An 18890-nucleotide genomic window follows, 5' to 3' on the forward strand; every position below is an offset into this window, starting at 1 on the left:
CAAAATGTATGTCTTTCCAATGTAGAATAGCACGCGCTATTATAGAAGTCCTCATTAGAACATGTATTCTCGTGGTAGAGATGCTTTCATTCACCTTTTCACAACTTGTCGTTCCATGCCTGGAGAACGCTTTTCTCAGAGAGAGAGAAGTGTCTTAGGAACATTCTGACTGTACATGCGTCCTGAGCGTTTTGGAACAGGATTAATGACCCTATCATGTAGAAGAGCACGCACCATTATAGGACCCATCATTAGAACATGTATTCTTGTGTTAGAAATGCTTTTATTCACATTTTCACATTCTGTGTTTCCATGCCTGGAAAATAATTTTCTCAGAGAGAGAGAAGTGTCTTAGGAGCATTTTGACTGTACATGCGCCCCGATGTATTTTGGTCAAAATGTATGTCTTTCCAATGTAGAATAGCACGCGCTATTATAGAAGTCCTCATTAGAACATGTATTCTCGTGGTAGAGATGCTTTCATTCACCTTTTCACAACTTGTCGTTCCATGCCTGGAGAACGCTTTTCTCAGAGAGAGAGAAGTGTCTTAGGAACATTCTGACTGTACATGCGTCCTGAGCGTTTTGGAACAGGATTAATGACCCTATCATGTAGAAGAGCACGCACCATTATAGGACCCATCATTAGAACATGTATTCTTGTGTTAGAAATGCTTTTATTCACATTTTCACATTCTGTGTTTCCATGCCTGGAAAATAATTTTCTCAGAGAGAGAGAAGTGTCTTAGGAGCATTTTGACTGTACATGCGCCCCGATGTATTTTGGTCAAAATGTATGTCTTTCCAATGTAGAATAGCACGCGCTATTATAGAAGTCCTCATTAGAACATGTATTCTCGTGGTAGAGATGCTTTCATTCACCTTTTCACAACTTGTCGTTCCATGCCTGGAGAACGCTTTTCTCAGAGAGAGAGAAGTGTCTTAGGAACATTCTGACTGTACATGCGTCCTGAGCGTTTTGGAACAGGATTAATGACCCTATCATGTAGAAGAGCACGCACCATTATAGGACCCATCATTAGAACATGTATTCTTGTGTTAGAAATGCTTTTATTCACATTTTCACATTCTGTGTTTCCATGCCTGGAAAATAATTTTCTCAGAGAGAGAGAAGTGTCTTAGGAGCATTTTGACTGTACATGCGCCCCGATGTATTTTGGTCAAAATGTATGTCTTTCCAATGTAGAATAGCACGCGCTATTATAGAAGTCCTCATTAGAACATGTATTCTCGTGGTAGAGATGCTTTCATTCACCTTTTCACAACTTGTCGTTCCATGCCTGGAGAACGCTTTTCTCAGAGAGAGAGAAGTGTCTTAGGAACATTCTGACTGTACATGCGTCCTGAGCGTTTTGGAACAGGATTAATGACCCTATCATGTAGAAGAGCACGCACCATTATAGGACCCATCATTAGAACATGTATTCTTGTGTTAGAAATGCTTTTATTCACATTTTCACATTCTGTGTTTCCATGCCTGGAAAATAATTTTCTCAGAGAGAGAGAAGTGTCTTAGGAGCATTTTGACTGTACATGCGCCCCGATGTATTTTGGTCAAAATGTATGTCTTTCCAATGTAGAATAGCACGCGCTATTATAGAAGTCCTCATTAGAACATGTATTCTCGTGGTAGAGATGCTTTCATTCACCTTTTCACAACTTGTCGTTCCATGCCTGGAGAACGCTTTTCTCAGAGAGAGAGAAGTGTCTTAGGAACATTCTGACTGTACATGCGTCCTGAGCGTTTTGGAACAGGATTAATGACCCTATCATGTAGAAGAGCACGCACCATTATAGGACCCATCATTAGAACATGTATTCTTGTGTTAGAAATGCTTTTATTCACATTTTCACATTCTGTGTTTCCATGCCTGGAAAATAATTTTCTCAGAGAGAGAGAAGTGTCTTAGGAGCATTTTGACTGTACATGCGCCCCGATGTATTTTGGTCAAAATGTATGTCTTTCCAATGTAGAATAGCACGCGCTATTATAGAAGTCCTCATTAGAACATGTATTCTCGTGGTAGAGATGCTTTCATTCACCTTTTCACAACTTGTCGTTCCATGCCTGGAGAACGCTTTTCTCAGAGAGAGAGAAGTGTCTTAGGAACATTCTGACTGTACATGCGTCCTGAGCGTTTTGGAACAGGATTAATGACCCTATCATGTAGAAGAGCACGCACCATTATAGGACCCATCATTAGAACATGTATTCTTGTGTTAGAAATGCTTTTATTCACATTTTCACATTCTGTGTTTCCATGCCTGGAAAATAATTTTCTCAGAGAGAGAGAAGTGTCTTAGGAGCATTTTGACTGTACATGCGCCCCGATGTATTTTGGTCAAAATGTATGTCTTTCCAATGTAGAATAGCACGCGCTATTATAGAAGTCCTCATTAGAACATGTATTCTCGTGGTAGAGATGCTTTCATTCACCTTTTCACAACTTGTCGTTCCATGCCTGGAGAACGCTTTTCTCAGAGAGAGAGAAGTGTCTTAGGAACATTCTGACTGTACATGCGTCCTGAGCGTTTTGGAACAGGATTAATGACCCTATCATGTAGAAGAGCACGCACCATTATAGGACCCATCATTAGAACATGTATTCTTGTGTTAGAAATGCTTTTATTCACATTTTCACATTCTGTGTTTCCATGCCTGGAAAATAATTTTCTCAGAGAGAGAGAAGTGTCTTAGGAGCATTTTGACTGTACATGCGCCCCGATGTATTTTGGTCAAAATGTATGTCTTTCCAATGTAGAATAGCACGCGCTATTATAGAAGTCCTCATTAGAACATGTATTCTCGTGGTAGAGATGCTTTCATTCACCTTTTCACAACTTGTCGTTCCATGCCTGGAGAACGCTTTTCTCAGAGAGAGAGAAGTGTCTTAGGAACATTCTGACTGTACATGCGTCCTGAGCGTTTTGGAACAGGATTAATGACCCTATCATGTAGAAGAGCACGCACCATTATAGGACCCATCATTAGAACATGTATTCTTGTGTTAGAAATGCTTTTATTCACATTTTCACATTCTGTGTTTCCATGCCTGGAAAATAATTTTCTCAGAGAGAGAGAAGTGTCTTAGGAGCATTTTGACTGTACATGCGCCCCGATGTATTTTGGTCAAAATGTATGTCTTTCCAATGTAGAATAGCACGCGCTATTATAGAAGTCCTCATTAGAACATGTATTCTCGTGGTAGAGATGCTTTCATTCACCTTTTCACAACTTGTCGTTCCATGCCTGGAGAACGCTTTTCTCAGAGAGAGAGAAGTGTCTTAGGAACATTCTGACTGTACATGCGTCCTGAGCGTTTTGGAACAGGATTAATGACCCTATCATGTAGAAGAGCACGCACCATTATAGGACCCATCATTAGAACATGTATTCTTGTGTTAGAAATGCTTTTATTCACATTTTCACATTCTGTGTTTCCATGCCTGGAAAATAATTTTCTCAGAGAGAGAGAAGTGTCTTAGGAGCATTTTGACTGTACATGCGCCCCGATGTATTTTGGTCAAAATGTATGTCTTTCCAATGTAGAATAGCACGCGCTATTATAGAAGTCCTCATTAGAACATGTATTCTCGTGGTAGAGATGCTTTCATTCACCTTTTCACAACTTGTCGTTCCATGCCTGGAGAACGCTTTTCTCAGAGAGAGAGAAGTGTCTTAGGAACATTCTGACTGTACATGCGTCCTGAGCGTTTTGGAACAGGATTAATGACCCTATCATGTAGAAGAGCACGCACCATTATAGGACCCATCATTAGAACATGTATTCTTGTGTTAGAAATGCTTTTATTCACATTTTCACATTCTGTGTTTCCATGCCTGGAAAATAATTTTCTCAGAGAGAGAGAAGTGTCTTAGGAGCATTTTGACTGTACATGCGCCCCGATGTATTTTGGTCAAAATGTATGTCTTTCCAATGTAGAATAGCACGCGCTATTATAGAAGTCCTCATTAGAACATGTATTCTCGTGGTAGAGATGCTTTCATTCACCTTTTCACAACTTGTCGTTCCATGCCTGGAGAACGCTTTTCTCAGAGAGAGAGAAGTGTCTTAGGAACATTCTGACTGTACATGCGTCCTGAGCGTTTTGGAACAGGATTAATGACCCTATCATGTAGAAGAGCACGCACCATTATAGGACCCATCATTAGAACATGTATTCTTGTGTTAGAAATGCTTTTATTCACATTTTCACATTCTGTGTTTCCATGCCTGGAAAATAATTTTCTCAGAGAGAGAGAAGTGTCTTAGGAGCATTTTGACTGTACATGCGCCCCGATGTATTTTGGTCAAAATGTATGTCTTTCCAATGTAGAATAGCACGCGCTATTATAGAAGTCCTCATTAGAACATGTATTCTCGTGGTAGAGATGCTTTCATTCACCTTTTCACAACTTGTCGTTCCATGCCTGGAGAACGCTTTTCTCAGAGAGAGAGAAGTGTCTTAGGAACATTCTGACTGTACATGCGTCCTGAGCGTTTTGGAACAGGATTAATGACCCTATCATGTAGAAGAGCACGCACCATTATAGGACCCATCATTAGAACATGTATTCTTGTGTTAGAAATGCTTTTATTCACATTTTCACATTCTGTGTTTCCATGCCTGGAAAATAATTTTCTCAGAGAGAGAGAAGTGTCTTAGGAGCATTTTGACTGTACATGCGCCCCGATGTATTTTGGTCAAAATGTATGTCTTTCCAATGTAGAATAGCACGCGCTATTATAGAAGTCCTCATTAGAACATGTATTCTCGTGGTAGAGATGCTTTCATTCACCTTTTCACAACTTGTCGTTCCATGCCTGGAGAACGCTTTTCTCAGAGAGAGAGAAGTGTCTTAGGAACATTCTGACTGTACATGCGTCCTGAGCGTTTTGGAACAGGATTAATGACCCTATCATGTAGAAGAGCACGCACCATTATAGGACCCATCATTAGAACATGTATTCTTGTGTTAGAAATGCTTTTATTCACATTTTCACATTCTGTGTTTCCATGCCTGGAAAATAATTTTCTCAGAGAGAGAGAAGTGTCTTAGGAGCATTTTGACTGTACATGCGCCCCGATGTATTTTGGTCAAAATGTATGTCTTTCCAATGTAGAATAGCACGCGCTATTATAGAAGTCCTCATTAGAACATGTATTCTCGTGGTAGAGATGCTTTCATTCACCTTTTCACAACTTGTCGTTCCATGCCTGGAGAACGCTTTTCTCAGAGAGAGAGAAGTGTCTTAGGAACATTCTGACTGTACATGCGTCCTGAGCGTTTTGGAACAGGATTAATGACCCTATCATGTAGAAGAGCACGCACCATTATTACCCATCATTAGAACATGTATTCTTGTGTTAGAAATGCTTTTATTCACATTTTCACATTCTGTGTTTCCATGCCTGGAAAATAATTTTCTCAGAGAGAGAGAAGTGTCTTAGGAGCATTTTGACTGTACATGCGCCCCGATGTATTTTGGTCAAAATGTATGTCTTTCCAATGTAGAATAGCACGCGCTATTATAGAAGTCCTCATTAGAACATGTATTCTCGTGGTAGAGATGCTTTCATTCACCTTTTCACAACTTGTCGTTCCATGCCTGGAGAACGCTTTTCTCAGAGAGAGAGAAGTGTCTTAGGAACATTCTGACTGTACATGCGTCCTGAGCGTTTTGGAACAGGATTAATGACCCTATCATGTAGAAGAGCACGCACCATTATAGGACCCATCATTAGAACATGTATTCTTGTGTTAGAAATGCTTTTATTCACATTTTCACATTCTGTGTTTCCATGCCTGGAAAATAATTTTCTCAGAGAGAGAGAAGTGTCTTAGGAGCATTTTGACTGTACATGCGCCCCGATGTATTTTGGTCAAAATGTATGTCTTTCCAATGTAGAATAGCACGCGCTATTATAGAAGTCCTCATTAGAACATGTATTCTCGTGGTAGAGATGCTTTCATTCACCTTTTCACAACTTGTCGTTCCATGCCTGGAGAACGCTTTTCTCAGAGAGAGAGAAGTGTCTTAGGAACATTCTGACTGTACATGCGTCCTGAGCGTTTTGGAACAGGATTAATGACCCTATCATGTAGAAGAGCACGCACCATTATTACCCATCATTAGAACATGTATTCTTGTGTTAGAAATGCTTTTATTCACATTTTCACATTCTGTGTTTCCATGCCTGGAAAATAATTTTCTCAGAGAGAGAGAAGTGTCTTAGGAGCATTTTGACTGTACATGCGCCCCGATGTATTTTGGTCAAAATGTATGTCTTTCCAATGTAGAATAGCACGCGCTATTATAGAAGTCCTCATTAGAACATGTATTCTCGTGGTAGAGATGCTTTCATTCACCTTTTCACAACTTGTCGTTCCATGCCTGGAGAACGCTTTTCTCAGAGAGAGAGAAGTGTCTTAGGAACATTCTGACTGTACATGCGTCCTGAGCGTTTTGGAACAGGATTAATGACCCTATCATGTAGAAGAGCACGCACCATTATAGGACCCATCATTAGAACATGTATTCTTGTGTTAGAAATGCTTTTATTCACATTTTCACATTCTGTGTTTCCATGCCTGGAAAATAATTTTCTCAGAGAGAGAGAAGTGTCTTAGGAGCATTTTGACTGTACATGCGCCCCGATGTATTTTGGTCAAAATGTATGTCTTTCCAATGTAGAATAGCACGCGCTATTATAGAAGTCCTCATTAGAACATGTATTCTCGTGGTAGAGATGCTTTCATTCACCTTTTCACAACTTGTCGTTCCATGCCTGGAGAACGCTTTTCTCAGAGAGAGAGAAGTGTCTTAGGAACATTCTGACTGTACATGCGTCCTGAGCGTTTTGGAACAGGATTAATGACCCTATCATGTAGAAGAGCACGCACCATTATAGGACCCATCATTAGAACATGTATTCTTGTGTTAGAAATGCTTTTATTCACATTTTCACATTCTGTGTTTCCATGCCTGGAAAATAATTTTCTCAGAGAGAGAGAAGTGTCTTAGGAGCATTTTGACTGTACATGCGCCCCGATGTATTTTGGTCAAAATGTATGTCTTTCCAATGTAGAATAGCACGCGCTATTATAGAAGTCCTCATTAGAACATGTATTCTCGTGGTAGAGATGCTTTCATTCACCTTTTCACAACTTGTCGTTCCATGCCTGGAGAACGCTTTTCTCAGAGAGAGAGAAGTGTCTTAGGAACATTCTGACTGTACATGCGTCCTGAGCGTTTTGGAACAGGATTAATGACCCTATCATGTAGAAGAGCACGCACCATTATTACCCATCATTAGAACATGTATTCTTGTGTTAGAAATGCTTTTATTCACATTTTCACATTCTGTGTTTCCATGCCTGGAAAATAATTTTCTCAGAGAGAGAGAAGTGTCTTAGGAGCATTTTGACTGTACATGCGCCCCGATGTATTTTGGTCAAAATGTATGTCTTTCCAATGTAGAATAGCACGCGCTATTATAGAAGTCCTCATTAGAACATGTATTCTCGTGGTAGAGATGCTTTCATTCACCTTTTCACAACTTGTCGTTCCATGCCTGGAGAACGCTTTTCTCAGAGAGAGAGAAGTGTCTTAGGAACATTCTGACTGTACATGCGTCCTGAGCGTTTTGGAACAGGATTAATGACCCTATCATGTAGAAGAGCACGCACCATTATAGGACCCATCATTAGAACATGTATTCTTGTGTTAGAAATGCTTTTATTCACATTTTCACATTCTGTGTTTCCATGCCTGGAAAATAATTTTCTCAGAGCGAGAGAAGTGTCTTAGGAGCATTTTGACTTTCCATGCGCCCCGATGTATTTTGGTCAAAATGTATGTCTTTCCAATGTAGAATAGCACGCGCTATTATAGAAGTCCTCATTAGAACATGTATTCTCGTGGTAGAGATGCTTTCATTCACCTTTTCACAACTTGTCGTTCCATGCCTGGAGAACGCTTTTCTCAGAGAGAGAGAAGTGTCTTAGGAAGATTCTGACTGTACATGCGTCCTGAGCGTTTTGGAACAGGATTAATGACCCTATCATGTAGAAGAGCACGCACCATTATAGGACCCATCATTAGAACATGTATTCTTGTGTTAGAAATGCTTTTATTCACATTTTCACATTCTGTGTTTCCATGCCTGGAAAATAATTTTCTCAGAGAGAGAGAAGTGTCTTAGGAGCATTTTGACTGTACATGCGCCCCGATGTATTTTGGTCAAAATGTATGTCTTTCCAATGTAGAATAGCACGCGCTATTATAGAAGTCCTCATTAGAACATGTATTCTCGTGGTAGAGATGCTTTCATTCACCTTTTCACAACTTGTCGTTCCATGCCTGGAGAACGCTTTTCTCAGAGAGAGAGAAGTGTCTTAGGAACATTCTGACTGTACATGCGTCCTGAGCGTTTTGGAACAGGATTAATGACCCTATCATGTAGAAGAGCACGCACCATTATAGGACCCATCATTAGAACATGTATTCTTGTGTTAGAAATGCTTTTATTCACATTTTCACATTCTGTGTTTCCATGCCTGGAAAATAATTTTCTCAGAGAGAGAGAAGTGTCTTAGGAGCATTTTGACTGTACATGCGCCCCGATGTATTTTGGTCAAAATGTATGTCTTTCCAATGTAGAATAGCACGCGCTATTATAGAAGTCCTCATTAGAACATGTATTCTCGTGGTAGAGATGCTTTCATTCACCTTTTCACAACTTGTCGTTCCATGCCTGGAGAACGCTTTTCTCAGAGAGAGAGAAGTGTCTTAGGAACATTCTGACTGTACATGCGTCCTGAGCGTTTTGGAACAGGATTAATGACCCTATCATGTAGAAGAGCACGCACCATTATAGGACCCATCATTAGAACATGTATTCTTGTGTTAGAAATGCTTTTATTCACATTTTCACATTCTGTGTTTCCATGCCTGGAAAATAATTTTCTCAGAGAGAGAGAAGTGTCTTAGGAGCATTTTGACTGTACATGCGCCCCGATGTATTTTGGTCAAAATGTATGTCTTTCCAATGTAGAATAGCACGCGCTATTATAGAAGTCCTCATTAGAACATGTATTCTCGTGGTAGAGATGCTTTCATTCACCTTTTCACAACTTGTCGTTCCATGCCTGGAGAACGCTTTTCTCAGAGAGAGAGAAGTGTCTTAGGAACATTCTGACTGTACATGCGTCCTGAGCGTTTTGGAACAGGATTAATGACCCTATCATGTAGAAGAGCACGCACCATTATAGGACCCATCATTAGAACATGTATTCTTGTGTTAGAAATGCTTTTATTCACATTTTCACATTCTGTGTTTCCATGCCTGGAAAATAATTTTCTCAGAGAGAGAGAAGTGTCTTAGGAGCATTTTGACTGTACATGCGCCCCGATGTATTTTGGTCAAAATGTATGTCTTTCCAATGTAGAATAGCACGCGCTATTATAGAAGTCCTCATTAGAACATGTATTCTCGTGGTAGAGATGCTTTCATTCACCTTTTCACAACTTGTCGTTCCATGCCTGGAGAACGCTTTTCTCAGAGAGAGAGAAGTGTCTTAGGAACATTCTGACTGTACATGCGTCCTGAGCGTTTTGGAACAGGATTAATGACCCTATCATGTAGAAGAGCACGCACCATTATAGGACCCATCATTAGAACATGTATTCTTGTGTTAGAAATGCTTTTATTCACATTTTCACATTCTGTGTTTCCATGCCTGGAAAATAATTTTCTCAGAGAGAGAGAAGTGTCTTAGGAGCATTTTGACTGTACATGCGCCCCGATGTATTTTGGTCAAAATGTATGTCTTTCCAATGTAGAATAGCACGCGCTATTATAGAAGTCCTCATTAGAACATGTATTCTCGTGGTAGAGATGCTTTCATTCACCTTTTCACAACTTGTCGTTCCATGCCTGGAGAACGCTTTTCTCAGAGAGAGAGAAGTGTCTTAGGAACATTCTGACTGTACATGCGTCCTGAGCGTTTTGGAACAGGATTAATGACCCTATCATGTAGAAGAGCACGCACCATTATAGGACCCATCATTAGAACATGTATTCTTGTGTTAGAAATGCTTTTATTCACATTTTCACATTCTGTGTTTCCATGCCTGGAAAATAATTTTCTCAGAGCGAGAGAAGTGTCTTAGGAGCATTTTGACTTTCCATGCGCCCCGATGTATTTTGGTCAAAATGTATGTCTTTCCAATGTAGAATAGCACGCGCTATTATAGAAGTCCTCATTAGAACATGTATTCTCGTGGTAGAGATGCTTTCATTCACCTTTTCACAACTTGTCGTTCCATGCCTGGAGAACGCTTTTCTCAGAGAGAGAGAAGTGTCTTAGGAAGATTCTGACTGTACATGCGTCCTGAGCGTTTTGGAACAGGATTAATGACCCTATCATGTAGAAGAGCACGCACCATTATAGGACCCATCATTAGAACATGTATTCTTGTGTTAGAAATGCTTTTATTCACATTTTCACATTCTGTGTTTCCATGCCTGGAAAATAATTTTCTCAGAGAGAGAGAAGTGTCTTAGGAGCATTTTGACTGTACATGCGCCCCGATGTATTTTGGTCAAAATGTATGTCTTTCCAATGTAGAATAGCACGCGCTATTATAGAAGTCCTCATTAGAACATGTATTCTCGTGGTAGAGATGCTTTCATTCACCTTTTCACAACTTGTCGTTCCATGCCTGGAGAACGCTTTTCTCAGAGAGAGAGAAGTGTCTTAGGAACATTCTGACTGTACATGCGTCCTGAGCGTTTTGGAACAGGATTAATGACCCTATCATGTAGAAGAGCACGCACCATTATAGGACCCATCATTAGAACATGTATTCTTGTGTTAGAAATGCTTTTATTCACATTTTCACATTCTGTGTTTCCATGCCTGGAAAATAATTTTCTCAGAGCGAGAGAAGTGTCTTAGGAGCATTTTGACTTTCCATGCGCCCCGATGTATTTTGGTCAAAATGTATGTCTTTCCAATGTAGAATAGCACGCGCTATTATAGAAGTCCTCATTAGAACATGTATTCTCGTGGTAGAGATGCTTTCATTCACCTTTTCACAACTTGTCGTTCCATGCCTGGAGAACGCTTTTCTCAGAGAGAGAGAAGTGTCTTAGGAAGATTCTGACTGTACATGCGTCCTGAGCGTTTTGGAACAGGATTAATGACCCTATCATGTAGAAGAGCACGCACCATTATAGGACCCATCATTAGAACATGTATTCTTGTGTTAGAAATGCTTTTATTCACATTTTCACATTCTGTGTTTCCATGCCTGGAAAATAATTTTCTCAGAGAGAGAGAAGTGTCTTAGGAGCATTTTGACTGTACATGCGCCCCGATGTATTTTGGTCAAAATGTATGTCTTTCCAATGTAGAATAGCACGCGCTATTATAGAAGTCCTCATTAGAACATGTATTCTCGTGGTAGAGATGCTTTCATTCACCTTTTCACAACTTGTCGTTCCATGCCTGGAGAACGCTTTTCTCAGAGAGAGAGAAGTGTCTTAGGAACATTCTGACTGTACATGCGTCCTGAGCGTTTTGGAACAGGATTAATGACCCTATCATGTAGAAGAGCACGCACCATTATAGGACCCATCATTAGAACATGTATTCTTGTGTTAGAAATGCTTTTATTCACATTTTCACATTCTGTGTTTCCATGCCTGGAAAATAATTTTCTCAGAGAGAGAGAAGTGTCTTAGGAGCATTTTGACTGTACATGCGCCCCGATGTATTTTGGTCAAAATGTATGTCTTTCCAATGTAGAATAGCACGCGCTATTATAGAAGTCCTCATTAGAACATGTATTCTCGTGGTAGAGATGCTTTCATTCACCTTTTCACAACTTGTCGTTCCATGCCTGGAGAACGCTTTTCTCAGAGAGTGAGAAGTGTCTTAGGAACATTCTGACTGTACATGCGTCCTGAGCGTTTTGGAACAGGATTAATGACCCTATCATGTAGAAGAGCACGCACCATTATAGGACCCATCATTAGAACATGTATTCTTGTGTTAGAAATGCTTTTATTCACATTTTCACATTCTGTGTTTCCATGCCTGGAAAATAATTTTCTCAGAGAGAGAGAAGTGTCTTAGGAGCATTTTGACTTTCCATGCGCCCCGATGTATTTTGGTCAAAATGTATGTCTTTCCAATGTAGAATAGCACGCGCTATTATAGAAGTCCTCATTAGAACATGTATTCTCGTGGTAGAGATGCTTTCATTCACCTTTTCACAACTTGTCGTTCCATGCCTGGAGAACGCTTTTCTCAGAGAGAGAGAAGTGTCTTAGGAACATTCTGACTGTACATGCGTCCTGAGCGTTTTGGAACAGGATTAATGACCCTATCATGTAGAAGAGCACGCACCATTATAGGACCCATCATTAGAACATGTATTCTTGTGTTAGAAATGCTTTTATTCACATTTTCACATTCTGTGTTTCCATGCCTGGAAAATAATTTTCTCAGAGAGAGAGAAGTGTCTTAGGAGCATTTTGACTGTACATGCGCCCCGATGTATTTTGGTCAAAATGTATGTCTTTCCAATGTAGAATAGCACGCGCTATTATAGAAGTCCTCATTAGAACATGTATTCTCGTGGTAGAGATGCTTTCATTCACCTTTTCACAACTTGTCGTTCCATGCCTGGAGAACGCTTTTCTCAGAGAGAGAGAAGTGTCTTAAAAACATTCTGACTGTACATGCGTCCTGAGCGTTTTGGAACAGGATTAATGACCCTATCATGTAGAAGAGCACGCACCATTATAGGACCCATCATTAGAACATGTATTCTTGTGTTAGAAATGCTTTTATTCACATTTTCACATTCTGTGTTTCCATGCCTGGAAAATAATTTTCTCAGAGAGAGAGAAGTGTCTTAGGAGCATTTTGACTGTACATGCGCCCCGATGTATTTTGGTCAAAATGTATGTCTTTCCAATGTAGAATAGCACGCGCTATTATAGAAGTCCTCATTAGAACATGTATTCTCGTGGTAGAGATGCTTTCATTCACCTTTTCACAACTTGTCGTTCCATGCCTGGAGAACGCTTTTCTCAGAGAGAGAGAAGTGTCTTAGGAACATTCTGACTGTACATGCGTCCTGAGCGTTTTGGAACAGGATTAATGACCCTATCATGTAGAAGAGCACGCACCATTATAGGACCCATCATTAGAACATGTATTCTTGTGTTAGAAATGCTTTTATTCACATTTTCACATTCTGTGTTTCCATGCCTGGAAAATAATTTTCTCAGAGAGAGAGAAGTGTCTTAGGAGCATTTTGACTGTACATGCGCCCCGATGTATTTTGGTCAAAATGTATGTCTTTCCAATGTAGAATAGCACGCGCTATTATAGAAGTCCTCATTAGAACATGTATTCTCGTGGTAGAGATGCTTTCATTCACCTTTTCACAACTTGTCGTTCCATGCCTGGAGAACGCTTTTCTCAGAGAGAGAGAAGTGTCTTAGGAACATTCTGACTGTACATGCGTCCTGAGCGTTTTGGAACAGGATTAATGACCCTATCATGTAGAAGAGCACGCACCATTATAGGACCCATCATTAGAACATGTATTCTTGTGTTAGAAATGCTTTTATTCACATTTTCACATTCTGTGTTTCCATGCCTGGAAAATAATTTTCTCAGAGAGAGAGAAGTGTCTTAGGAGCATTTTGACTGTACATGCGCCCCGATGTATTTTGGTCAAAATGTATGTCTTTCCAATGTAGAATAGCACGCGCTATTATAGAAGTCCTCATTAGAACATGTATTCTCGTGGTAGAGATGCTTTCATTCACCTTTTCACAACTTGTCGTTCCATGCCTGGAGAACGCTTTTCTCAGAGAGAGAGAAGTGTCTTAGGAACATTCTGACTGTACATGCGTCCTGAGCGTTTTGGAACAGGATTAATGACCCTATCATGTAGAAGAGCACGCACCATTATAGGACCCATCATTAGAACATGTATTCTTGTGTTAGAAATGCTTTTATTCACATTTTCACATTCTGTGTTTCCATGCCTGGAAAATAATTTTCTCAGAGCGAGAGAAGTGTCTTAGGAGCATTTTGACTTTCCATGCGCCCCGATGTATTTTGGTCAAAATGTATGTCTTTCCAATGTAGAATAGCACGCGCTATTATAGAAGTCCTCATTAGAACATGTATTCTCGTGGTAGAGATGCTTTCATTCACCTTTTCACAACTTGTCGTTCCATGCCTGGAGAACGCTTTTCTCAGAGAGAGAGAAGTGTCTTAGGAAGATTCTGACTGTACATGCGTCCTGAGCGTTTTGGAACAGGATTAATGACCCTATCATGTAGAAGAGCACGCACCATTATAGGACCCATCATTAGAACATGTATTCTTGTGTTAGAAATGCTTTTATTCACATTTTCACATTCTGTGTTTCCATGCCTGGAAAATAATTTTCTCAGAGAGAGAGAAGTGTCTTAGGAGCATTTTGACTGTACATGCGCCCCGATGTATTTTGGTCAAAATGTATGTCTTTCCAATGTAGAATAGCACGCGCTATTATAGAAGTCCTCATTAGAACATGTATTCTCGTGGTAGAGATGCTTTCATTCACCTTTTCACAACTTGTCGTTCCATGCCTGGAGAACGCTTTTCTCAGAGAGAGAGAAGTGTCTTAGGAACATTCTGACTGTACATGCGTCCTGAGCGTTTTGGAACAGGATTAATGACCCTATCATGTAGAAGAGCACGCACCATTATAGGACCCATCATTAGAACATGTATTCTTGTGTTAGAAATGCTTTTATTCACATTTTCACATTCTGTGTTTCCATGCCTGGAAAATAATTTTCTCAGAGAGAGAGAAGTGTCTTAGGAGCATTTTGACTGTACATGCGCCCCGATGTATTTTGGTCAAAATGTATGTCTTTCCAATGTAGAATAGCACGCGCTATTATAGAAGTCCTCATTAGAACATGTATTCTCGTGGTAGAGATGCTTTCATTCACCTTTTCACAACTTGTCGTTCCATGCCTGGAGAACGCTTTTCTCAGAGAGTGAGAAGTGTCTTAGGAACATTCTGACTGTACATGCGTCCTGAGCGTTTTGGAACAGGATTAATGACCCTATCATGTAGAAGAGCACGCACCATTATAGGACCCATCATTAGAACATGTATTCTTGTGTTAGAAATGCTTTTATTCACATTTTCACATTCTGTGTTTCCATGCCTGGAAAATAATTTTCTCAGAGAGAGAGAAGTGTCTTAGGAGCATTTTGACTTTCCATGCGCCCCGATGTATTTTGGTCAAAATGTATGTCTTTCCAATGTAGAATAGCACGCGCTATTATAGAAGTCCTCATTAGAACATGTATTCTCGTGGTAGAGATGCTTTCATTCACCTTTTCACAACTTGTCGTTCCATGCCTGGAGAACGCTTTTCTCAGAGAGAGAGAAGTGTCTTAGGAAGATTCTGACTGTACATGCGTCCTGAGCGTTTTGGAACAGGATTAATGACCCTATCATGTAGAAGAGCACGCACCATTATAGGACCCATCATTAGAACATGTATTCTTGTGTTAGAAATGCTTTTATTCACATTTTCACATTCTGTGTTTCCATGCCTGGAAAATAATTTTCTCAGAGAGAGAGAAGTGTCTTAGGAGCATTTTGACTGTACATGCGCCCCGATGTATTTTGGTCAAAATGTATGTCTTTCCAATGTAGAATAGCACGCGCTATTATAGAAGTCCTCATTAGAACATGTATTCTCGTGGTAGAGATGCTTTCATTCACCTTTTCACAACTTGTCGTTCCATGCCTGGAGAACGCTTTTCTCAGAGAGAGAGAAGTGTCTTAGGAACATTCTGACTGTACATGCGTCCTGAGCGTTTTGGAACAGGATTAATGACCCTATCATGTAGAAGAGCACGCACCATTATAGGACCCATCATTAGAACATGTATTCTTGTGTTAGAAATGCTTTTATTCACATTTTCACATTCTGTGTTTCCATGCCTGGAAAATAATTTTCTCAGAGAGAGAGAAGTGTCTTAGGAGCATTTTGACTGTACATGCGCCCCGATGTATTTTGGTCAAAATGTATGTCTTTCCAATGTAGAATAGCACGCGCTATTATAGAAGTCCTCATTAGAACATGTATTCTCGTGGTAGAGATGCTTTCATTCACCTTTTCACAACTTGTCGTTCCATGCCTGGAGAACGCTTTTCTCAGAGAGAGAGAAGTGTCTTAGGAACATTCTGACTGTACATGCGTCCTGAGCGTTTTGGAACAGGATTAATGACCCTATCATGTAGAAGAGCACGCACCATTATAGGACCCATCATTAGAACATGTATTCTTGTGTTAGAAATGCTTTTATTCACATTTTCACATTCTGTGTTTCCATGCCTGGAAAATAATTTTCTCAGAGAGAGAGAAGTGTCTTAGGAGCATTTTGACTGTACATGCGCCCCGATGTATTTTGGTCAAAATGTATGTCTTTCCAATGTAGAATAGCACGCGCTATTATAGAAGTCCTCATTAGAACATGTATTCTCGTGGTAGAGATGCTTTCATTCACCTTTTCACAACTTGTCGTTCCATGCCTGGAGAACGCTTTTCTCAGAGAGAGAGAAGTGTCTTAGGAACATTCTGACTGTACATGCGTCCTGAGCGTTTTGGAACAGGATTAATGACCCTATCATGTAGAAGAGCACGCACCATTATAGGACCCATCATTAGAACATGTATTCTTGTGTTAGAAATGCTTTTATTCACATTTTCACATTCTGTGTTTCCATGCCTGGAAAATAATTTTCTCAGAGAGAGAGAAGTGTCTTAGGAGCATTTTGACTGTACATGCGCCCCGATGTATTTTGGTCAAAATGTATGTCTTTCCAATGTAGAATAGCACGCGCTATTATAGAAGTCCTCATTAGAACATGTATTCTCGTGGTAGAGATGCTTTCATTCACCTTTTCACAACTTGTCGTTCCATGCCTGGAGAACGCTTTTCTCAGAGAGAGAGAAGTGTCTTAGGAACATTCTGACTGTACATGCGTCCTGAGCGTTTTGGAACAGGATTAATGACCCTATCATGTAGAAGAGCACGCACCATTATAGGACCCATCATTAGAACATGTATTCTTGTGTTAGAAATGCTTTTATTCACATTTTCACATTCTGTGTTTCCATGCCTGGAAAATAATTTTCTCAGAGAGAGAGAAGTGTCTTAGGAGCATTTTGACTGTACATGCGCCCCGATGTATTTTGGTCAAAATGTATGTCTTTCCAATGTAGAATAGCACGCGCTATTATAGAAGTCCTCATTAGAACATGTATTCTCGTGGTAGAGATGCTTTCATTCACCTTTTCACAACTTGTCGTTCCATGCCTGGAGAACGCTTTTCTCAGAGAGAGAGAAGTGTCTTAGGAACATTCTGACTGTACATGCGTCCTGAGCGTTTTGGAACAGGATTAATGACCCTATCATGTAGAAGAGCACGCACCATTATAGGACCCATCATTAGAACATGTATTCTTGTGTTAGAAATGCTTTTATTCACATTTTCACATTCTGTGTTTCCATGCCTGGAAAATAATTTTCTCAGAGAGAGAGAAGTGTCTTAGGAGCATTTTGACTGTACATGCGCCCCGATGTATTTTGGTCAAAATGTATGTCTTTCCAATGTAGAATAGCACGCGCTATTTTAGAAGTCCTCATTAGAACATGTATTCTCGTGGTAGAGATGCTTTCATTCACCTTTTCACAACTTGTCGTTCCATGCCTGGAGAACGCTTTTCTCAGAGAGAGAGAAGTGTCTTAGGAACATTCTGACTGTACATGCGTCCTGAGCGTTTTGGAACAGGATTAATGACCCTATCATGTAGAAGAGCACGCACCATTATAGGACCCATCATTAGAACATGTATTCTTGTGTTAGAAATGCTTTTATTCACATTTTCACATTCTGTGTTTCCATGCCTGGAAAATAATTTTCTCAGAGAGAGAGAAGTGTCTTAGGAGCATTTTGACTGTACATGCGCCCCGATGTATTTTGGTCAAAATGTATGTCTTTCCAATGTAGAATAGCACGCGCTATTATAGAAGTCCTCATTAGAACATGTATTCTCGTGGTAGAGATGCTTTCATTCACCTTTTCACAACTTGTCGTTCCATGCCTGGAGAACGCTTTTCTCAGAGAGAGAGAAGTGTCTTAGGAACATTCTGACTGTACATGCGTCCTGAGCGTTTTGGAACAGGATTAATGACCCTATCATGTAGAAGAGCACGCACCATTATAGGACCCATCATTAGAACATGTATTCTTGTGTTAGAAATGCTTTTATTCACATTTTCACATTCTGTGTTTCCATGCCTGGAAAATAATTTTCTCAGAGAGAGAGAAGTGTCTTAGGAGCATTTTGACTTTCCATGCGCCCCGATGTATTTTGGTCAAAATGTATGTCTTTCCAATGTAGAATAGCACGCGCTATTATAGAAGTCCTCATTAGAACATGTATTCTCGTGGTAGAGATGCTTTCATTCACCTTTTCACAACTTGTCGTTCCATGCCTGGAGAACGCTTTTCTCAGAGAGAGAGAAGTGTCTTAGGAAGATTCTGACTGTACATGCGTCCTGAGCGTTTTGGAACAGGATTAATGACCCTATCATGTAGAAGAGCACGCACCATTATAGGACCCATCATTAGAACATGTATTCTTGTGTTAGAAATGCTTTTATTCACATTTTCACATTCTGTGTTTCCATGCCTGGAAAATAATTTTCTCAGAGAGAGAGAAGTGTCTTAGGAGCATTTTGACTGTACATGCGC

This window comes from Borostomias antarcticus (assembly GCF_949987555.1).
Source record: "Borostomias antarcticus genome assembly, chromosome: 27".
Taxonomy (NCBI): domain Eukaryota; kingdom Metazoa; phylum Chordata; class Actinopteri; order Stomiiformes; family Stomiidae; genus Borostomias; species Borostomias antarcticus.